Source organism: Neomonachus schauinslandi, chromosome 4 (genome assembly GCF_002201575.2).
Source record: "Neomonachus schauinslandi chromosome 4, ASM220157v2, whole genome shotgun sequence".
In the NCBI taxonomy this organism is placed as follows: domain Eukaryota; kingdom Metazoa; phylum Chordata; class Mammalia; order Carnivora; family Phocidae; genus Neomonachus; species Neomonachus schauinslandi.
This window is the reverse complement of record NC_058406.1, coordinates 122,294,011-122,318,704: the sequence shown is the minus strand read 5'-3', so window position 1 is coordinate 122,318,704 and position 24,694 is coordinate 122,294,011. Positions and strand designations below refer to the sequence as shown.

At 40.6% G+C, this 24,694-nt stretch overlaps 1 protein-coding gene across 1 annotated transcript in view; it reads right to left on the bottom strand.

Annotated features, from left to right (window-relative positions):
- MTFR1 (mitochondrial fission regulator 1) overlaps positions 1-17,151 on the bottom strand; it is a 66,406-nt gene extending 49,255 nt beyond the window's left edge. Inside the window, exon 1 of the mRNA XM_021688159.1 lies at positions 17,079-17,151. The gene's annotated coding sequence lies outside the window, so the exon portion shown is untranslated. The remainder of the gene's footprint in view (positions 1-17,078) is intronic.
- Between the last annotated feature and the right edge of the window lie 7,543 nt (positions 17,152-24,694).

Below are 24,694 nucleotides of genomic sequence, written 5' to 3'. Positions count from 1 at the left end.
TAGTGTTTTACATATTAATATATGTATATATTAAAGAATGTATCACGATGCATTTTTTTAGTCATAGAGACTTAATTTAACTTTCCTATTTAAGTTCACATTTTAATCCACCACTAACTCACCAGTTGTAAAAATTAATGAAAAATTAAAACCAGTTGTATAAACTAATCTGGTAAATGGTAACAAATGTTTATACAATTTATTTTTAATAATGAGTTGCAGATTGGCTAGCACTGCAGGATCATAAATTAAGGGATTGTTTCAGAAGTGACACATGCTGGTCCCTGAAACTAGAGCCCTGAGTATTCTTCCAGCTGACACAAATATTTCATTTTATTATCCATTCTGCAGCATTTAAGTAATTAAGAAACCAATCTGCAACTTTTATGTAACAAATGATTACTATCCCTAATGAATATAAAGTGCTTGTAAATCAAGAAGTAAAAGATCAGAAGCCCAAGAGAAAAACAGAAAAAGACATAAGCAGGCATTTTATGTGGAAATACAAATGGACAATAAACATGAAAAAATGTTTAATGATCTCACCAGTAATCAAATAAATGTTAATAAAACTGTCATCTCTTTTTCCCTCTCAACTTGGCAAAGATAAAGGGGACAATCCAGGGCACCTGGGTGGCTCAGTTGGTTAAGTGCCTCTCAATTTAGGCTCAGGTCATGATCTCAGGGTCCTGAGACTGAACACCAGGCCAAGCTCCATGCTCAGAAAGAAATCCGCTTGAGATTCTCTCTTTCTCCCTATCTACCCCTCCCCTCGCACGTGCTTTCTCTCTAAAATAAATAAAAATAAATTTAAAAAAGGGGGGGGATGGGGCACCTGGGTGGCTCAGTCGGTTAAGCATATGCCTTCAGCTCAGGTCATGATCCCAGGGTCCTGAGATCCAGCCCCATGTTGGGCTCTGTGCTCAGCAGGAAGCCTGCCACTCCCCCTGCTTCTGCTCTTTCTCTGTCAAATAAAATCTTTTTTAAAAAGGGGGGGGGTCAGGGGCACCTGGGTGGCTCAGTTGGTTAAGAGTCTGCCTTTAGCTCAGGTCATGATCCCAGGGTCCTGGGACTGAGCCCCACATCAGACTCCTTGCTCAGTGGGGAGCCTGCTTCCCCCTCTGCCTGCCACTCCCCCTGCTTGTGCTCTCTCTCGCTCTAATAAATAAATAAAATCTTAAAAAAAAAAAAAAGAAACTATATTTAAGAAAAAGCGGGGGGACAACCCAGTATTAGTACAGGCATGGCCCAGTATTTCTGACAGGCATCCTGGCACTATGTACAAACTAGCAATTTCACCTCTAGAAATTTGCCCCACAGAAAAAAATCTGACACTGACAAAAATCTGAATAGAAAAGCTGTCCTCTTAAGTATTATAATAGTTTAGGGGCACCTGGGTGGCTCAGTCGTTAAGCGTCTGCCTTTGGCTCAGGTCATGATCCCAGCGTCCTGGGATCGAGCCCCGCATGGGGCTCCCTGCTCCGCGGGAAGCCTGCTTCTCCCTCTCCCACTCCCTCTGCTTGTGTTCCCTCTCTCGCTGTGTGTCTCTCTCTGTCAAATAAATAAATAAAATCTTAAAAAAAAAAAGTATTATAATAGTTTTAAAAACTGGAAAAGAAACCAAAACGTCTAACAAAAGAGACTTGTTTATCACAAGGGTACTTTATGCATACCTTGGAAGACTAAGCAGACATTAAAAAGATGGATTTTAAGTCCTGTGAGCTGGACTCTGGCAATAGGAGGCTCCTTATCCTATCCCGTCCTAGGAATATGCATTTCAATTGCCTCCCCGCCTCCCAGAAGTTGCCCTAAAGACAAAGCCTTGTGATAGTGATGTGATATTGAGACCATCTAGGGATTATATATGACTGAACCCAGCTGAGGCCCCTATATGAAATTTTCAAGATTTGGCAGGCAGGTGTGGAGATCTACTGTCTTGTAGCTTCTCAAGACAAGCCTAGTAAATTCCCTTGCTCATTAAACCTACTACCTACAAATCTGGAGGGCTTGCCTGTTTCTTCAGTCTCTCCCTGCCCTCCAAGTACCGTGGCTGGTTTCAGATTACAGCCAGGAAGTTCCCAAGAAGCTTGTGAACCAAGAGCCACAAAATAGTCCATTTAAATTTATTTCCAACTCCTTTCAAATGTAAAAACCACTCTTAACTCACATACAAAAACAGACCTCAGGCCAGCATAGGCTATTGGGCCACAGTTGGCCAACCTCTTGCCTAGGACTTATATTAAAACATGATCAGTGGTTTATCCTTAAATAGTGGGATTACAGTGACATTTTATGTTTATCTAAACTGTGTAATGTGTATCAGTGTACATAACATACAAAAGAATGGTTGACTAGCTGACAGTTGTTAACATTTCAAAGAGTAGCGATAGAGTAATAATATTCATCATGAAAACTGCCCAAGGAGGAGGAAGATCAAGATGGCAAAGTAGGAGGACCCAGAGCTTACCTCCTCCCATAGACACACCCTGGCTACAAGGAATACAGAGCAACTCTCTTGGAAAACAACCTAAAGACTAGAACAGCTCTTCCACAGCTAAAGATATAAAGAAAAAGCAACACAGACAAGGGTAGGAATGGCACAGATGTGGTCTTGTCAGGAACCACACCCCTATCGTGGTGACCCACAGGCAGCAGATACAGCACAGGTGCAAAGGTAATCCCTGAGAAGCAAAGAGTTCAAGCCACATATCAGGCAGCCCTGCCCTAGGAACCTGCACCATGAAGATGGGTCCCATAACATCTGGCTTTGAAAATCACCAGGCTTAACTCCAGGAGAGATGGAGGTCTACAGGAAACTCAGACCCTGCTTTTAAAGGGCCTAAGCACCAACTCACTCACTCCAAGCCACAGCACAGAGACAACAGTTTGAAAAGCACCTGGGCTACTCATCACACATGGAAGACATTTACTGAATAATTTTAGGGCATGTGCCAAGCAGCAGGGATCCATAGGAAATTTCTCTGGGAACTAGTAGGGCCACTTTTGACATTTTCCATCAAAGCTGCTAACACAACCTAGGAGTTCTGCAGACCTACCCCCATCCAACACACCCACTTCTCCAAAGCAGCTCCTTCCCCGCTGTGCCAAGCAGACCGTCTCAGTCAGCACCAGCACCGCTCCCCCGAAGCAGGTCCAGCCCTACTCCACATAGTGTGCAGTTTTAACCAGAACCAGGGACTCCCCAAAGTAGTTCCCACCCTCACCCTGCAATACCCAGTAGGATATTTCAGCCCAGATCGGCACCCTGCCAAAGCAACTCCTGCCCTGGAGGGCACTAGACACCCCAACCAGTGTGCTCACAGCAGCTGTGATGCAGCTCCAACAGAAAGATGCACACAGTCCACACAGAGGACGCCCCTGGAGCGTGTGCCTTCAGCTCAGGTCGTGATCCCAGGGTCCTAGGATTGAGCCCCGCATCAGGCTCCGTGCTCCGTGGGAAGCCTGCTTCTCCCTCTCCCTCTCCCCCTGCTTGTGTTCCCTCTCTCGCTGTGTCTCTCTCTGTCAAATAAATAAAATATTAAAAAAAAAAAAGATTTTTTTTTATTTATTTGACAGAGAGAGACACAGCGAGAGAGGGAACACAAGCAGGGGGAGAGGGAGAAGCAGACTCCCCAAGGAGCAGGGAGCCTGACACGGGGCTCAATCCCAGGACTGTGGGATCATGACCTGAGCTGAAGGCAGATGCTTAACAACTAAGCCACCCAGGCCCCCCTTAGTTTTATTTTTGTATATATATATGTCTTTCTTTACAATTTTAGAATGCAGCTTCTTCTAACAGCCCAAAATACACACAAAATCTAGTGTATCACTCTTCACCTGATTATATATATATATATATATACACACGTGTGTATATATTTATGTGTGTGTGTATATATATATACACAATTTTTATTTTTTTTCAGTTTCAGGTCTCTTCTGATTTGTTTACTGTATATTTCTCTGGGGTCCCTGTTGCCATTTTCATATTTAGATCTCTCGTTAATCTACTCTTTGTTGGACAGAATGACAAGATGGAAAAATTCTCAAAAAAGAGAACAAGAGGCAGTACTGACTGCCAGGCACCCAATCAGTATTGATATAAGTATGATGTTGGAACCAGAGTTAGAATAACGATTATAAAAACACAAGCTGGACTTGAAAAAAAAAAAATAGAAAACACTAGAGAATCCCTTTCTGGAGAAATAAAAGAACTAAACCTATCAAGTCGAAATAAAAAATGCTAACGGGATGCAATAAAAAATGGAGGCTGTAACTGCTAGGATAAATGAAGCAGAAGAAAGAATTGTTGATATAGAAGACAAAATGATGATGAATAAAGAAACTGCAGAAAAGAGAGATAAACAACTACTGGATCATGAGGGGAGAATTCAAGAGATGAGTGACACCATTAAGCAAAACAATATTAGAATAATGGGGATCGTAGAAGAATAGGAAAGAGAGAGGCGCAGAAAGTATATTGGAGCAAATTATAGCAGAGAAGTTCCCTTATCAGGGGAATGAAACAGGCATTCAATTCTAGGAGGCACAGAGAGCCCCCTTCAAAATCAACAAATAGGTCAACACCTCGACATATAATAGTGAGACTTGCAAATCTCAGAGACAAAGAGAAAATCCTGAAACTAGCTCAGGACAAGAGATCTGTAACCTACAAGAGTAGAACATTAGATTGGCAGCAGACCTATCCACAGAGACCTGGCAGGCCAGAAAGGACTGGCATGACATATTCAGGGTGCTAAATGAGAAAAATATTCAGCCAAGAATACTTTATCCAGCAAGGCTGTCATTCAAAAACAGAAGGAGAGATAAAAAGCTTCCAGGACAAACTTAAAGAATGTGTGATCACTAAACCAGCCCTGCAAGAAACATTAAAGGGGATCCTTTAAGCAAAGAGAGCTCAAAAGTAACATAGACCAGAAAGGAACAGAGACCAAATACAGAAACAGTGACTTTGCAGGTAATACAATGGCACTAAATTCCTATCTTTCAATAGTTACTCTGAATGTAAGTGGGCCAAATGCCCCAATCAGAAGACACAGGGTATGAGACTGGATAAAAAAGCAAGACCCATCAGTATTCTATCTGCAAGAGACTCATTTTAGACCCAAAGACACCGCCAGATTGAAAGTGAAGGGGTGGAAAACCATTTGTCATGCTAATGGACATTGAAAGAAAGCTGGGGTCACAATCCTTATATAAGACAAAATAGATTTTAAACCAAAGACTGTAATAAGAGATGAAGAACGACACTATATCATAATTAAAGGGTCTATCCAACAAGATCTAACAACTGTAAATATTTATGCCCCTAACATGGGAGCAGCCAATTATATAAGCAATTAATAACAAAATTAAAGAAACACATTGATAATAATACAACAGTAGTAGGGGACTTTAACACTCCACTCACTGCAACAGACAGATCATCTAAACAGAAGATGAACAAGGGTTGAATGACACACTGGATGAGATGGAATTCACAGGTATATTCAGAGCATTCCATCCTAAAGCAACAGAATACACATTCTTCTGGAGTCCACATGGAACATTCTCCAGAATAGACCACATACAGGGTCATAAATCAGGTCTCAACTAATACCAAAAGACTGGGATCATTCCCTGCTTATTTTCAGACCACAATGCTTTGAAACTTGAACTCAATCACAAGAGGAAATCTGGAAAGAACTCAAATACATGGAGGTTAAAGAGCATCCTACTAAAGCATGAATGGGTCAACCAGGGAATTAAGGAAGAATTTTAAAAACCTCTTGGAAACTAATGAAAATGAAAACACAACTGTTCAAAACCTTTGAGATACAGCAAAGGCAGTCTTAAGAGGGAAGTATATAGCAATACAAACCTTTCTAAAGAAACAAGAAAGGTCTCAAATACACAAGACCTTACACCTAAAGGAACTTGAGAAAGAACAGCAAATAAAGCCTAAACCCAGGAGAAAAGAATGAATAAAGATTAGAACAGCAATCAATGAAACAGAAAACAAAAGTAGAACAGATCAAGGAAACTAGGAGCTAGTTCCTTGAAAGAATTAGTAAGATTGATAAACCTCTGGCCAGACTTATCAAAATGAAAAGAGAAAGGACCCAAATAAAATCACGAATGAAAGAGAGATCACAGCCAACACTGAAGAAATACAAACAAGTATAAGAACGTATTATGAGGGGCGCCTGGGTGGCTCAGTCGGTTAAGCATCTGCCTTTGGCTCAGGTCATGATCCCAGGGTCCTGGGATCCAGCCCCACGTTGGCCTCCCTGCTCAGCAGGAGCCTGCTTCCCCCTCTCCTCCCGGCCTGTGCTCTCTCTTGCCATCTCTGTCACTATCTGTCTGTCTCTCTCTCAAATAGATAAATAAATAAAATCTTAAAAAAAAACACAACGTATTATGAGCAACTATATGCCAACAAATTCAGCAATCTGGAAGAAATGGATGCATTCCTAGAGACATATAAACTACCAGAACTGAAACGAGAAGTAGAAAACCTGAACAGACCCATAACCAGCAAGGAAATGGAAGCAGTTATCAAAAATCTCCCAACAAACAAGAGTCCAGGGCCAGACGGCTTCCCAGGAGAACTCGACAAAACACTTAAAGAATTAATACCTATTCTTCTGAAGCCGTTTCAAAAAACGGAAATGGAAGGAAAACTTCCAAACTCGTTCTATAAAGCCAGCAATACCTTGATCCCAAAACCAGACAAAGACCTCACCAAAAGGAGACTTACAAACCAATATCCGTGATGAACATGGATGCCAAAATTCTCACCAAAATCCTAGCCAATAGGATCCAACATTACATTAAAAGGATTATTCACCACAACAAAGTGGAATTTATTCCTGGGCTGCAAGGGTGGTTCAGCCTTTGCAATCAATCAATGTGATACACTACATTAATAAAAGAAAGGACAAGAACCATATGATCCTCTCAATAGATGCAGAAACAGCATTTGACTAAGTACAGCATCCTTTCTTGATTAAAACTCTTCAGAGTGTAGGGATAGAGGAACATACCTCTATCATAAAAGCCATGTATCAAAAGCCCACAGTGATTATCATTCTCAATGGGGAAAAATTGAGAGCTTTTCCTCTAAGGTAAGAACATGGCAGGGATTCCATTCTCACCACTGTTGTTCAACATAGTACTAGAAGTCTTAGCCTCACCAATCAGACAACAAAAAGAAAAGGCATCCAAATCGGCAAAGAAGTCAAACTCTAACTCTTCACAGATGACATGATATTCTTTGTGGAAAACCCAAAAGACTCCACCCCAAAATTGCTAGAATTCATACAGGAGTTCAGCAAAGTGGCAGGATATAAAATCAACACATAGCTATCAGCTGCATTTCTATACCCTAACAATGAGACAGAAGAAAGAGAAATTAGGGGCGCCTGGGTGGCTCAGATGGTTGAGCGTCTGCCTTCAGCTCGGGTCATTATCCCGGGGTCCTGGGATCGAGTCCCATATCGGCCTCCCGGCTCGGCGGGGAGCCTGCTTCTCCCTCTGACCCTCTCCCCTCTCATGCTGTTTCTCTCTCACTCGCTCTCTAAAAAATAAATAAAATCTTTAAAAAAAAAAAAAGAAGAAAGAGAAATTAAAGAGTCTACCCTATTTACAATTGCACCAAAAACCATAAGATACCTAAGAATAAACCTGAACTCAGAAAACTATAGAACACTCATGAAAGATATTGAGGAAGACAAAAGAAACGGAAAAACGTTCATGCTCATGGACTGGAAGAAAAAATATTGTTAAAATGTCTATGCTACCTAGGGGCGCCTGGGTGGCTCAGTCGTTAAGCATCTGCCTTCTTCAGGTCATGATCCCAGGGTCCTGGGATCCAGCCCCACATCGGGCTCCCAGCTCAGCGGGAAGCCTGCTTCTCCCTCTCCCACTCCCCCTGCTTGTGTTCCCTCTCTCGCTGTGTCTCTGTCACATAAATAAATAAAATCTTAAAAAAAAAAAAAAGTCTATGCTACCTAGAACAATCTATACATTCAATGCAATCCCTATCAAAATACCATCAACTTTTTTCACAGAGCTGGAACAAATAATCCTAAAATTTTTATGGAACCAGAAAAGACCCTGAAGAGCCAAAGGAATGTTGAAAAAGAAAACCAAAGTTGGGGATATCACGATGCCTGACTTCAAGCTATATGAGAGAGCTGTGATCATCAAGACAGCATGGTATTGTCACAAAAACAGACACATAGATCAATGAAACAGAATAGAGAGCCCAGAAATGGACCCTCAACTCTGTGTGGGGTCAACAAAGCAGGAAAGAACATCCAATGGAAAAAAGACAGTCTCTTCAACATATGGTGTTGGGAAAATTGGACAGCCACATGCAACTGGAATGAAACTGGAACATTTTCTTACACCATACATAAAAATAGACTCAAAATGGATGAAAGACCTAAATGTGAGACAGGAATGCATCAAAATCCTAGCGGAGAACAAAGGCAGGAACCTCCGTGACCTAGCCCGCAGCAACTTCTTGCTAGACACATCTCCAAAGGGAAGGGAAACAGAGACAAAAATGAACTATTGGGACTTCATCAAGATAAAAAGCTTCTGCACAGCAAAGGAAACAGTCAACAGAACTAAAAGGCAACCTACAGAATGGGAGAAGATATTTGCAAATGACAGTACAGATAAAGGGCTGGTATCCAAGATCTATAAACAATTTCTCAAACTCAACACCCAAAAAACAAATAACCCAGTCAAAGAATGTGGAAAAGACATGAACAGACACTTCTCCAAAGAAGACATACAAATGGCCAAAAGACACATGAAAAAATCCTCAACATCACTCGGCATCAGGGAAATCCAAACCAAAACCACAAGGAGGGCGCCTGGGTGGCTCAGTTGGTTAAGCGACTGCCTTCGGCTCAGGTCATGATCCTGGAGTCCCGGGATCGAGTCCCACATCGGGCTCCCTGCTCAGCGGGGGTCTGCTTCTCCCTCTGACCCTCTTCCCTCTCGTGCTCTCTGTCTCTCATTCTCTCTCAAATAAATAAATAAAATCTTTAAAAAAAAAAAAAACCACAAGGAGACACCACCTCACACCAGTCAGAATGGCTAAAATTAGCAAGTCATGAAATGACAGACATTGGTGAGGATGCAGAGAAAGGGGAACCCTCTTACAAGGTTGGTGGGAAAGCAAGCTGGTACAGCCACTATGGAAAACAGTATGGAGGTTCCTCAAAAAGTTGAAAATAGAGAGAGATTGGGTGTAGTAGGTTCACAGAACTCTTTGTTCACTCATTCGTTCAGTTTCTATACAGCTACCCTACAACCCAGCAATTGCACTACTGGGTATTTATCCCAAAGATACAAATGTAGTGATCCAAAGGCACACCTGCACCCAAATGTTTATAGCAGCAATGTCCACAATAGCCAAACTATGGAAAGAGCCCAGATGTCCATTGACAGATGAATGGATAAAGAAGATATGGTATATATATAAAATGGAATACTACTCAGCCATCCAAAAAAAAAAGAAACCTTACCATCTGCAATGACATGGATGGAACTAGAGGGTATTACGCTAAATGAAATAAGTCAGTCAGAGAAAGACAATTCTCATAGGATCTCATTCATGTGGAATTTAAGAAACAAACAGGATCATAGGGGAAAGGAGGGAAAAAAAAAACAAGATAAAATCAGAGAGGGAGACAAACCATAAGAGACTCTTAATCATAGGAAACAAACTGAGGGCTGCCGGAGAGGAAGGGGTTGGGGGTTGGGGTAACTGAGTGATGGACATTAAGGAGGGCACATGATGTAACGAGCACTGTGTATTATATAACACTGATGAAGCACTGGGGAAAAAAATAAGATCCCATTCACAAGTTAAAAAAATAAAATTTAAGGGGCGCCTGGGTGGCTCAGTCGTTAAGCGTCTGCCTTTGGCTCAGGTCATGATCCCGGGGTCCTGGGATCGAGCCCCGCATTGGGCTCCCTGCTGTGCGGGAAGCCTGCTTCTCCCTCTCCCACTCCCCCTGCTTGTATTCCCTCTCTCACTGTGTCTCTCTCTGTCAAATAAATAAATAAAATCTTAAAATAAAGGGGCGCCTGGGTGGCTCAGTCGGTTAAGCGTCTGCCTTCGGCTCAGGTCATGATCCCAAGGTCCTGGGATCGAGCCCCGCATCGAGCTCCCTGCTCCGCGGGAAGCCTGCTTCTCCCTCTCCCACTCCCCCTGCTTCTGTTCCCTCTCTTGCTGTGTCTCTCTCTATCAAATAAATAAAATCTTTAAAAAAAAAAAAATCTTAAAATAAAATAAAATTTAATTAATTAAAAAAACACTAAACAAAGTCGTTAAATAAGGGAAAAGAGTAAGAGAAAAAGGATGGAACAGAGAACTACAGAAACAACCAGAAAATTACCAAAATTATTCCAGGGATGCAAGGATGGTTCAACATCTGCAAATCAATCAATGCATTACACCACATTACAAAAAGAAAGATAAAAATCATATGAGCATCTCAATAGATGCAGAAAAACCATCTGACAAAATTCAACATTCATCATGATAAAAAAAAAAACTCAACGAAGTTGTTATAGATGGAATGTATCTCAATATAATAAAGGACATACATGACAAACCCACAGCTGACATCATACTCAACAGTGAAAAGCTGAAAGCTTTTCCTCTAGTATGAAGAACAAGGCAAGAATACCTACTCTTGCCTCTTTTATTCAACACAATACTGCGAATCTTAGCTACAGCAATCAGACAAAAAATAAAAGACATCCAAATTGGTAAGAAAGAAATAAAAAATTGTCACTATTTACAGATGACATGATACTACATACTGAAAACCCTAAAGACTCCACCAAAAAAAACCATTACAACTAATAAACGAATTCAGTAAAGATGCAGGATACAAAATTAATATATAGAGTAATCTGTTGGGCTTCTATACACTAATACAAACTATCAGAAAGAAAAATTAAGAAAATAATTCCACTGAAATTGCATTAAAAAGTAGAAAATACCTACAAATAAATTTAACAAAGGAGTAAAAGACCTGTGCTCTGAAAACTGTAAGACATTGACAGAAGGAACTAAAAATGACACAAATAAATGGAAAGATACACCATGCTCATGGGTTGGAGGAATTAATAGTTACAATGTCCCTATCACTCAAAGCAGTCTACAGATTCAATGCAATCCCCATCAAAATTCCAATAGCATTTTTTCAGAGAACTAGAACAAATAATCCTAAAATTTGTATAGAAGCACAAATGATCTATAAAAATTGGCTATAATCTTGAGAAAGAAGAACAAAGCTGGAGATTTCATGCACCCATATTTCAAACTGTACTACGAAGCTACAGAAATCAAAACAGATGGTACTGACATAAAAACAGACACAAAGATCGATGGAACAGAACAGAGATCCTAGAAATAAGTCCACACATATGTAGTCAATCCATAACAAAGGAGGCAAGAAAATAAAAAGGGAAAGAGACAGTTTTTCAATAAATGGTGTTGGGAAAACTGGACAGCTACATGCAATAGAATGAAACTGGATCACTTTCTTACGCCATACACAATGAAAATAAAAGATTAAGTTTAAGACCTGAAACCATAAAATTCCTAAAAGAAAACACAGGCAGTAAACTCTTGGACATTGGTCTCAGCAATAATTTTTGTATCTGTCTCCTCAGGCAAGGAACAAAATAAAAATAAACAACTGGAACTACATCAAACTGAAAAGCTTTTGCAGAGCAAAGGAAACTGTAAAAGGGAATCTGCTGAATGGGAGAAGATATATGTAAGTGATATATCAGATAAGGGGTTATATGTAAGTGATATATCAGATAAGGGGTTAATGTCCAAAATATATACATGCAACCCCACCCCTCCCACACACACACACACACACAAAACAAAAAAAAAACCACCCAAACAATACAATTAAAAAATAGGCAGAGGACTTGAATATACATTTTTCCAAAGAAGACATACAGTTAATCAACAGACACATGAAAAAATGCTCAACATCACTAATCATCAGGGAAATGCAAATCAAAGCAACACTGCCACCTTACACCAGTCAGAATGGCTAGTATCAAGAGGAAATAAAAAGTGTTGGCAAGAATGTGGAGAAAAAGGAACCCTATGCACTGTTCGGAATGGAAATTGGTGCAGCCACTGTGGAAAACAGTAAGGAAGGTCCTCAAAGAAATTAAAATAGAAAATACCATACAATCCACTAATTTCACTTCTGGGTATTTACCCAAAGAAAACAAACCCACAATTTGAAAAGATATGCATCCCTATTTTTATTTCAGCATTATTTATAATAGCCAAGATATGGAAGCAACCCAAGTATCCATCCATAGATGGTTAAAAGATGTGGTATACACACACATACACAGGAATATTACTTAGCCATGAAAAAGAATGAGATCTTGCCATATGCAACATGGATGGACCTAGAGGATATCATGCTAAGTAAAATAAGTCAGAGAAAGATAAACACCATATGATTTCATCTATATGTGGAATCTAAAAAAAACCCATAAATACAAAGAATAAACTGGTGGTTGTCAGAAGGGCAGGGGGTCAGGGATGGAAAAAAAGGGTGAAGAGGAGTGGTTGCTACAGGCTTCCAATTATGGAATAAGTCATAGGAGATGAAAGCTATAGCATGGATAATATAGTTAATGATATTGAAATAGTGTTGTATGGTGACAGATAGTAGCTATGTGTGTGAGCATAGCAGAACATATAGACTTCTAGAATCACTAGTTGTACCCCTGAAACTAATGTAACAGTATGTCAACTAGACTTCAATTAAAAAAAAAAAATCTCCATTGTAATAAAATTTTTTAAAAATATTGATGGGCAATTGATTTCCTTTTCACAGAGCTCTAAACATTTAAAACACAGATGATCAGGATACCTGGCTGGCTCCATTACTAGGGCATGCAACCCTCAGGGCTGTAAGTTCGAGCCCCATATTGGTGTAAAGATTACTTTAAAAAAAAAAAAAAGTATTTTAAAATAAATTAGTACAGATGACCAAAATGTTTCAAAATGGTGAGTAAATATTTTAAATTAAGAAGTTCTGATTTTTAATGTAGTTCAATTTATCTTTGTTTTTTGGTTAGTGTATTTTATTTTATGTCCTTAACAAATCAATCTCTGCCTATACCATGATCATGCAGAAATTCTCCTATATCTTTTTCAGGAAGTTTTGTTTCACATTGCACATTTAGCTCTAGATACACCACAAATTCATTTTTATGATTAGCATAAAGCTGAGAATTTGGTTGTTTTCCATTATTCAGCTGCCTCAGCACAGTTTACTGCAAGAACCATCTGAGCCTAATTCTGGATACTTTTCTTGGTACCACTGTTCTTTTTTTTTTTTTAAAGATTTTATTTATTTATTTGACAGAGAGAGAGAGACAGCTAGAGAGGGAACACAAGCAGGGGGAGTGGGAGAGGGAGAAGCAGGCTTCCCGCCGGGCAGGGACCCCGATGCGGGGCTCGATCCCAGGACCCTGGGATCATGACCTGAGCCGAAGGCAGACGCTGAACGACTGAGCCACCCAGGCGCCCCTTGGTACCACTGTTCTATTTAATTATCATAGCTTTGTAATCACTTTTGATATCCAGTGGTCTAAGTTCTCTGACTTTGTTCTTCTTTCGATCATTATTGCTTTTGGTCTTATATATTTTCATATTAATTATAGAATCATCATCTCCCAATTGCCACAAAACCTACTCAAATTTAATGAGAATCACAGTAAATTTACAGATCAATTTGGGGAGAACTGACGCCTTAACAACATTCAAACGCCCAATTTACTTAAATTCCATAACCCCCATTTTATTTAAGTCTACTTTAATTTTTTTAAGATTTTTATTTATTTATTCATTTGAGAGAGAGGAAGCACGCACATGAGCAGGGGAGAGGGGCAGACAGAAGGAGAAGCAGACTTCTCCTGAGCTTGGGAGCCTTGGACGTGGGACTTGATCCCAGAATCCTGGGATCATGACTTGAGCCAAAGGCAGACGCTTCACCAACTGAGCCACCCAGGCGCCCTAAGTCTACTTTGATTTTTAATCACATTTTTTAGTTTTCCACTTAAAGGCTTTGCAAATATTTAATTAGATTTATTCCTCAATATTAGCTTTTTTTTTTAAGATTTTATTTATTTGACAGAGAGAGACACAGCGAGAGAGGGAACACAAGCAGGGGGAGTGGGAGAGGGAGAAGCAGGCTTCCCAGTGAGCAGGAAGACCGATGTGGAGCTCAGTCCCAGGAACCTGGGATCACGACCCAAGCAGAAGGCAGATGCTTAACGACTGAGCCACCCAGGCACCCCTCAATATTAGCTTTTTAAAGCTACTAAAAGTTTTATGGTTTGTATAATTTTACTATCTAATTTGCAGTAAGTACTAAATAATTCTGTTAAAGTAGATTTTCAAATTTTTATGACAACCATGTCATGTTTCCAAATTTTGTATCTTCTTTGTCTTTTTCCTGGCTTTATTGAATTGTTCAGAAGTGTTGACAGTAGTCACTTTTGTCCTCTTTCTTAACTCACATAAGGGAAATAAATATTTCATCATTAAGTAGGATATATATATATACTGTAACTTTTACAGAAATCCTTTCATCAGATCAAAAGTTCCCTTTTCATCATTTTAAAAAATCTGCCTAAGAAAACAAACTTGTTGGGGTGACTGGGTGGCTCAGTTGGTTAAGAGTCTGAGTCTGAATCTCAGCTCAAGTCTTGATCTCCCCGTCACAAATTCAAGCCCAGCACTGGGCTCCACGTTCGGTGTGGAGCTTACTTTAAAAAAATAAAACAAAACAAAACAAACAAAAAACTCGTGGAAACTGACATTTACCAGCACTTCAGAACTTCGCTGTCTTTTCATCCCCCTTTTTTGGGCTATTTGTTTTTCTCTTTTCCTTGCCTTATATCCATAAATTCAACAGTTACCCAAATCTATTTCCTATATATCCCCCAGGTCAAGTCACTAATCTTGTGAAGGTGAAGCCATCTTTTTGATAGTGCCCAGTTCACTCTTCCAAGAGATGGTTGCAATCAGTGAGCCACTGTTTTGCTCAAGTTCAAACTCCTTAAACTTGGCACTCAAAGTACTTCACATGGGAGTCTAACTTTAATTCTAGACTTCTGAATTAATCCCCTACAGTAGGAATCCTAAACTCCAATTTAACTGGTCTTCCCTACTGTCCTCTGAAAAAGCCCAGCTGTCTTTTTCTAGTTCCTTACTCCTCTAACATTATTTGGATGAAGATACTGTCTTAGAAATAGTGTAAGACTGAGAAGATAAGGGACACAGTTTAAAGTATTTAATATAAATAGTCAGTACATGCTAAATGCCAAAGGAAGTTGAGACTATTCGTTGATATATTTTTTTTTCTGGTTTTCTTTCCCCTTTAACTGGTCCTATAGTATAGAAATTGTAAACACTTGTATTTATTGATCTACATTTACATACTTTGATTTTTAACTTAAAATTCAATTGCATTAACCTTTTACTGTTTGAAAGAAACAAAAATACCTATCTCACTATCCTTGTTTGAAAGAAACAAAAATACCTATCTTACTACTGTACTCGTAAATTCCAGGGTTTTTTTTTTTTTTTTCCATTATGGATTTTATAGCTCAGTAGAAATGATCCTCAACAGTTACATTTATTCCACAGTTCTTAGAAAACTTATTTATGGTTAAAAGAGCAAGAACTTGGCACTGACCAGGGTTAATATCCTAAACCCGACCCCCTACCCCCTACTCCCCCCTTATTTACATCAGTGTGACCTTAGGCAAATTGCTTAGTCCACCTTTTCCTTCATCTGTAAAACTGGATAATACCTACTTCACATGGCTGTTGTAAAAATTAAATGAATAGGTGGAAACAATTTCACAGTGCTTCATACATACCAAGAGCCACATAAATAGAAATTATCAATATTAATATTACTGCTCAAAAACAATAATGCTACTGCCAAGACTAGATTGTTTGGTACCTTCGTTTTTAATGATTTTGAAAACCTGAGTACAGGGTAGTGAAACTGCACTGTTGGGGAACTGCCCACATTCTTGAAGCGCAAACTGTATTTGCGCCGTCTACAACTTTACGTTCGCCTTATTTTTACTCAACCCCTCTAGAAGGCAAATGATTAGAAAAATAGTATAATTATTGACCATGACAAAGTCGTAGAAATATCTAAGAGAGATTAAATGTCTGGGATTTGCTTGAAAATAACCCGTGGAGCGGGAGCAAGCCCGGCCATGTGTTGACAATTGTTAAAATCGGGTGAAGGGTTCGCCAAGTTCGTTATACCATCCTCTCGACCTCTGTACGTTTGAAGATTTCCATAATAAAACGTTTTTTTAAATGTCCAAAGGTCGATCTTTTTTGTGGGGCTTAACGCAAAATCCTCGTTACGTTCAGGAAGCTACATTGGGAAGTACTGAGAGGCGGAAAGTGAAACGACACAAGCCAGGTGAGACTGGTTAAGCCTCCCAGGCGGACCAGAAAGTGTGCGTCTCCTCCCAGAATCCCCGAGGCCCGGTCCGGAGGCGCACCCGCGGAGGCCGGCAGGTCTAATCCCGGGAAAGAGCGCAACACCCAAGGCAACCACCACAAAGGGCGGCCTTCCTGGGACCGCCGCCTGGCGGCTGGCGAGCGAACTGTGGCCTCGGAAAGATGGACCTAAGGGCCGGGGGTGAGGGGGCAGATGTGGGTGGGTGCCCAACCTTCAGGGCAAGTCAGCCGACTTCCCTCCGCTCTGCCGGAGCTCCAGCCCCAGCAGAGCCCTCAGCCACCCCGGCTGCCCGAGAGCGTCTTCGCCTCCCTTCAGCCGCGGCGCAGACACCCAACCGGCCCACGGAGCCCGCCGTCCTCCCCTCATGCCCGAATCGGGGATTCCTTCAGCTTCTACTTTGTTACCAGGACTTCCTACCGCCCTCAGGCCTGGGAGCGCCTCCTCGACCCCCCCCCTCCCACCCCCCAACCGCTTTCTTGAGTCCCTAGCCCCACTTACCTCGACAGCGCGGCAGCCAGGCGCCTTCTTGAGCTGCTTCAGCTTCCAGCTTGGCTATCCCGGGGGACTTACTGCCAATCACCCAATCTCCGCCCCAAATCCGGACCAGACTGACCAATCAGCTGCTTCCTCCGGCCCGGAGGCCGGTACTGAGAGCCGGGAGCGAAGGAAGACGACACCGTGAGTGTGCGCAAGCGCGGTGCTTGGCTAGAGGCGGGCGCTTTCGCATGGACTTTGCTTTGTGTCTTCACTGCTCTGTCTACGAAAGTACTTTGTTAGTAAACCCCATTCTCTAAGTGTGTAGCAAGACCCACATTTTGTAGCCACAAGTCTGTATTACCTTGAAAGAAGCTGGGAGTTTTAAGCCCTTGTTAACCTGACTTATCTTGAGTCCTTTTATCCCACGCTATTGAGACTTCTGTTTACCTGACAGATCTTCCCACGTGAACTTCAAATCCCGGGTGCGTTTGTGTTTAGGGGGTTTGAGGGTCCGGAGTGTACAAAGAGCATGGATGAGGATTTTACTGTCTTCAGTTCCACCGTCTGCTTAGTCTGATTCGTGGGACACGTTTTTTAATAGTTGAATATTCTGGGACACTAAGATTTCAAATAATTCTGCCATGAAAATGATCATTACATCTATAGCTAAGAATACATTCAGCATGGTAACGTGTGTAGGCCCAATAAGAAATTCATGTGTAGAGTGAAAAACCTGTTTAAGTATTTCTGTATGGCCTTTAAAGAGGCTGTTGCTGATTGGTTGTCTCTCTTACCCTCCCTTTGTAATTGATCACACAGGTCACTCAGCAGGCACCAGAGCTATGGTGGTTTTGTCCCGGTTGCCCGGGTCTCTTCCTGGAGAGGGTTTCCCAACTTCAGCAAGAGCATTAATCCATTTACTCAACAAGGACTTACTGGGAGCCCATTATGACAGTGCAAAGATTTTTAAAAGCCTTGAACCACGCCCTCAGTGAGCCTCCAGGCTAACAGGAAGACAGAAACACAAACTTAACCAAATGTTATAATGGAGGAATGGTGGAAGCCTGGGAGACCTGCCTAAGCCAGCCCAAGGGCTCAGGGAACACTTTCTAGAGGTGTGCTTCGGCTGAGGCTTGATGAAAGAGTTAGTGCTTCTGAGCTAAAGGAGTGGAGGCAAAGGATAGCGGCATTTCTGGCAAAGTTTACCTGTTCCTTCTGAGATCTTTAAAGGGTGGGTTTACTGAGAAGCTAATGAAGCTTGTGCTCAGACCCCCTGACTTGCCCCAGACCTTTCCAAGACCCAAGGAGGGACCCTAGCACTGAGTTCACATGGTCCTATGTTGTTTTCTACTCTCTCTTTTTTTTTTTTTTAAGATTTTATTTATTTATTTGACAGAGAGAGGCACAGCGAGAGAGGGAACACAAGCAGGGGGAGTGGGAGAGGGAGAAGCAGGCTTCCCGCTGAGCGGGGAGCCCGATGTGGGGCTCTATCCCGGACCCTGAGATCATGACCCAAGCCGAAGGCAGACGCTTAACGACTGAGCCACCCACGCGCTCTGTTTTCTACTCTTTAAAAGGAACGTGGCTTAAAGAAACCTTCAAACAGAGATAGGTTAAGACGTGCCTTTTTTTCCCATTCCAGCTTCCTTTTCTTCACATTTCTCTGCATGCTAGGTGCCCTCCAGTTACCCTGGGCATTTTGGGGTCTGGGTGAGGGGAAGAGGATTAAGTTGAACTTAGATTCCTTTCGTGATCAGTTATTACTGACTCTCACGATGTTGTAATGTCTTCCCAGGATACTCCTAGCCATACTATATGCCATCTCACAGAGGGCCTATGGATGTGTCTCATGGCACCTGGCACCAGAAGTATGTGGCTGGTGGAGGAGAAAGGGTGCAAAATGTGTTGAGCCAGAAAGTAGGGGAAGATCTTCTAGTCATCATACTTGACATTATAATCAGGGTGCTTCACTTTTTGCTTTCAATAAACTTTATTTTAGAATAATTTTAGATTTACAGAAAAGTTGCAAAGATTGTTCAGAATTCCTGTTTACCCCTCACCCAGTTTCCATTAATGCTAACATCATGCATTATCATGATGCATTTATAAAATTAAGGAGTCACCATTGGTACATTACTATTTACTAAACTCCAGACTTTATTCAGGTTTTATTAATGTCTTTTCTCTGTTCCAGGATCCAATCCAAGATGCCACATTGCATTTAATCATCATGCCTCCTTGCTTAGACTCCTGGTCTGTGACAGTTTCTTAGTATTTCCTTGTTTTTCATAATCTTGATATGACCATGACAGTTTTGAGGAGTGTGGTCAGATATATTATAAAATAGGCCTTGATTTTGAATTTGTCTGCTATTTTTCTCATGATTAGACTGGGGTTCTAAGGTTTGGGAGAATATCACACATTGAGATGCCCTTTTCATCACATCATTTCAGGGGGTACATAATATTAGCATGATTTATTTCTGCTGATGTTAACTTGACCATGGTGATGTTTGCTAGTTTCTCCACTGTAAAGTTGGATTTTTTACCCTCTTTCCATATTCTCTTCTTTGGAAGCAAGTCACTAAATCCTACCCACCCTCAAGTGTCATAAGAGATTAAGCTTCAACTCTTGGAGTGGAATATCTACATAAATAACTTATAATTCTTCTCTAAGTAAGATTTGTTTCTTCTGCCCATTTACTTATTTGTATTCATTTATTCATAAAGTATCATGTATATTTTATATTTTGTTTATATTTTATATATACAACCTCTCAATGGAATATATTATCACATTGTTTTTTAATTCTTTGTTTACATCTCTATGATAGGTAACCTCTGAAAATGCCCCCAATGATCCTTGCCTCCTGGTATTCACACCCTTATGCAATCCCCTGTTAAAGAGGGTGGGTTTGACCTAGTGACCTCCTTCTAATGAATCAAATACAAGAGTGATAGGATGGCAATTAAAAGATTAGGTTAAAAAGAGTGTGGCTTTCATCTTGCTTGGTCTCTCTTGGTCTCTCCTTTGCTCTCTCTGAGAGAAGCCATCTGCCATATTATGAGCTGCCCTATGGACAGACTTATGTGGCAAGAAACTGAGGGAGGCCTCTGGCCATCAGCCAGCAAGCAGCTGAGGCCCTCTTTTCATCAGCCTCTGAGAAACTGAATCCTGCTAACAGACATGTGAGTGAACTTGGCAAAAGATCCTCTCCCAGTTGAGCCTTGAGATGACAGGAGCTCCATTGATACGTTGATTGCAGTCTTGTGAAAGACCCTGAACCAGAGACCCTGAGCTAAGGCACACATGGATTCTGCATGCACAGAAACTATGAGATAATAAACGATTATTGTGTTAAGCTGCTAAGTTTTGGAGTGATTCATTAGGAAGCAATAAATCATACAATTTCCGTCTTCTCTGCAAGATTGATGGTTCTGAAACTCCACTTTGGAGAGTATGTTTAAAAATATATATACCCAGGCCTCTTCCCTGAATCTTAGGTGATTGTTTTGCACAACTAAGTTTGGAAATTAATGTAGAAGGTTACAGGGCAATCCATTTGGAAACTTTAGGAGAAAATAACTTTCCTTTCTTTTTAGTGTATCTGAACCTGGAGTTTCTTACCCAAATAAATGGCTCAGCTTCCTTGGCAGAATCCAGAAAAACTGAAACTTCAGTAGTTATTTATTGAAAAGAGGAGAAAGAATCAGGGTTCTCTCTTACTCACTGTGCAGCCATGAAAAAGTCCCTTGACCTTTCTCTGCCTCCAAATTCCTAACAGATTAAAGGACTACAGTGTCATTGTTTAGGGAGAGATTTATCCATCATTAAGTGTATTTTAGGCAATAGAAAGGTGACCAAGGCCAGTTGTGGGCCAGCTCCCTTGCAGAAATTTAACAAAAATGTCAGATTCCCATTTGTTTGTATCGGGAGATGGTGAAGCTGAATTCTCTTGTGGAAAGTATGTGAACTTCCAAGTCAGACAGACCCATATTCAAAAATGCCTCTGCCACTTATCAGCTGTGTGGCCCTGGGTAAGTCAGTCAGCCTCTCCAGGTCTCAATTCCCTGAACTGCACAGTGGGGAAAATAGCCACCTCACAGGATAGCCCTGAAGACCAACTGTGTAACATTTGTAAAATATTAAGGGTTATACCTGGTTTATCACAAGGGCCCAATAAATAGTACCCATGAAAGACATTTAGTTGGCTGTGTGGTATGATCCCGTGGTTAGTAAAGTAGGGGACAAATGTCCAGATATGTTCATCAGCCTGTCTCACATTAAGTTTTAATGACAATCCCATTTGGTGAGATAGGTTGAATAATCTGCAAGCTTTAAACAGTATCTTCCCTGAAAATCCAGACCCTTTCTCTCTAGTTCAGCACTTTTTCCAGCTCCGACTGCCTGTCTATAGAAAATATAACACATTGAAATGGGCCTTAAGAGGTTCCAAGTTAGAATCCAGAAAAACCTAACTGGCAAAAGACCACCAATAGGACAGTGAAGTGCCCATGTGAGGGGCATTTTAAGACAAAGTGAGGCCAGGGGCGCCTGGGTGGCTCAGTCATTAAGCGTCTGCCTTCGGCTCAGGTCATGATCCCAGGGTCCTGGGATCGAGTGCCGCAGCCCTACTCAGTGAGGAGCCTGCTTCTCCCTCTGCCCCTCCCCCTGCTTGTGTTCCCTTTCTGTTTCTCTGTCAAATAAAATCTTAAAAAAAAAAAAAAAAAAGACAAGGTGAGGCCGGATGTGTCATTTATTAGCTAACTGGTTACCTTGAGGCACGTTTGTAAAGAAAAGCAGGTTGAATGCTTGTTTCTTAATATTTACCGGTTTTCAGAATAATTATTACACATCAACTATTTTGTTACCCTGAAATATACTACATATAAGAAAGGCAGTTTTAATGCTTGGTTTGAGTCTCTCCATTTATTTACCAGTTTTCAGAAAAATAAGTTGGTTCCTTCAAATTCTCTGAAGGTGACCGGTGATGTTTCTTTTCTTCTTTATCTTTTCCAGTATTAGTAAGCACTCAAGAATTTTACCATTACAAATTAGCTCTTATCAGATCTTTTCTGGAGAATAGATTTTTATACAGAGAGAAGTGGGACTAAATGTACATTTATGGAACAGCCTCTAGACACTGGGCTGGGTGTTCTCCCTTACACTATTTTATGTTATTTCCCACAGCAATCTTGGAAGGCAGGTGCCATTATCTCTGTTTTTTAGAGGAGATTGAGGTCCTCAGTAGCAAAGTGACTAGTATAGAGTCATAAAGCCAGCAAGTGGTCAAAATCAAGATTTGTCTGACCCAAATGGCACCATGTAGCTTTTCTGAATGAGGTCCTACAGACACTGAGTCACTGGGTAGGGCTTACTAGTTACGTCATCAACCTCCTATCTTACCTCTCACCATATATCCTCCTCAGATGTAACTGTTTTGTGACCCCAAGTTTATCACTCTCATACTTGGAAAAGCAGTTCCTTGAAATTACTAAATACCACCTAGATTTTACTTAATGAAAATTTATATTATATTTACACCCCACCTCCCCAGTAAATTTAGTTTATTTTTTACTTTTTTGTGCTCAGTTGGTTAAGGATCTGCCTTCAGGTCAGGTCATGATCCCAGGGGCCTGGTAACAAGCCCTAAGTCAGGCTTCCTGCTCAGCAGGGAGCCTGCTTCTCCCTCTCCCTTTGCTGCTCCCCCTGCTTATGCTTTCTCTAATAAATAAAAATCTTAAAAACAAAAAAAACTTTTTTGTGTGTCGTGGGCTCCTACTCTCTCAGATCCTGCCCTATATATTCAGGTAATATATGCTGAAAACCTCGACTGTATCTTCCTATATATTTTCCATGCTCATAGAATAATATATAAAGATATACATTTATATAAACATGTAGGATATGATTTGTTAGTTTCCAAAAATCAGGCCATAGTCTATATATACTTTGAAGCATATTTTATTACTTAACATTGTGGAAATCCCTCAACGTCTCTTCCTATAGCTCTCATTTCCCTTTCTTTTTTTTTTTTTTTTTTTATAAAGATTTTATTTATTTATTTGAGAGAGAGAGAATGAGAGACAGAGAGCACGAGAGGGAAGAGTGTCAGAGGGAGAAGCAGACCCCCGCTGAGCAGGGAGCCCGATGTGGGACTCGATCCTGGGACTCCAGGATCATGACCTGAGCTGAAGGCAGTCGCTTAACCAACTGAGCCACCCAGGCGCCCTCTCATTTCCCTTTCTTAAAGGTTTTCTAATATATTTTTCATTATGGCCCATGGCCTATAGATATACCAACATTTACTAAAACATTCCACTATTTATATGCATTCATTTGATGTTGAGTTTTTTTTACTGGTGTTGTTTTGGGGTTTTTTGCCAATATGAACATTACAATAACCGTCTTTGTATTTACGTCTTTATATATTGATGCTTTTTATTTCTATGTTTGGAAACTTGAGGACAGCTGAGTTAAACAATATTATCTTTTTTTTTTTTAAGATTTTATTTATTTATTTGACAGAGAGAGAGAGTTAGCGAGAGCAGAAACAAGCAGGAGGAGTGGGAAAGGGAGAAGCAGGCCTCCTGCCGAGCAGAGAGCCCGATGTGGGGCTCGATCCCAGGACCCTGGGATCATGACCGGAGCCGAAGGCAGACGCTTAACCGACTGAGCCACCCAGGCACCCAACAATATTATCTTTTAGAACAGATTTTGCTGAATTGCTTTTTAAAAGTCTATAATAATTTACATTTCCACAGCAAAACCTGAGAGTTCTATTCCTACCCATTATTCCTGCCAGCAACTTTGTGTCATTTTGATTTTTTTGCCAGTCTGATCAGCATGATTGTTCTCATTGTTAATTTGCATTTCCTTATTAAAAGTGAGTTTAAATATCTTCACGTTTATTGGACTTTCTCTTGACTAAATACTAATTTTTATTGTTCACCCAATTTCTATAGGGTTGTTTAATCCCTCTTGACAATTTGTGATCAATATTTGAATGTTAGCCTCTATCTACCCACTGAGTTGCAAATTTACCCCCATATCTATTGTCTGTTGACAAATTGCTTATGTATTTTTTTGCCACACAAAAAACTGCTTTTTAAAACAAGTGTAATATGTCCATTTCTTTCTAACTTCTGAGTTTCTAGTCTTGTTTAAGGTCTCGCCTACTTCTATAGTTTTATGTAGTCTCCAAGATTTTCTTAAAGGATTTTTTTTTTTTTTTAAAGATTTTATTTATTTATTTGCGAGAGAGAGAATGAGAGACAGAGAGCATGAGAGGGAGGAGGGTCAGAGGGAGAAGCAGACTCCCTGCCGAGCAGGGAGCCCGATGCGGGACTCGATCCCGGGACTCCAGGATCATGACCTGAGCGGAAGGCAGTCGCTTAACCAACTGAGCCACCCAGGCGCCCTCTTAAAGGATTTTTTGATATTTTATGTTTTACACTTGAGTTTTTAATCCATCGGGAACTTAAGTTTTTTGGTAAATAATGTATATAGATACAATTTTATTTTCATTCAGATAAATAAAAGTGCTTCTATTTATAATTATTTCTCCTCTAAAATTTTCTATTTTGACGTCTTTTTTAGTCTACATATTAGTTTGATAGTATGTATATAGAATTTAT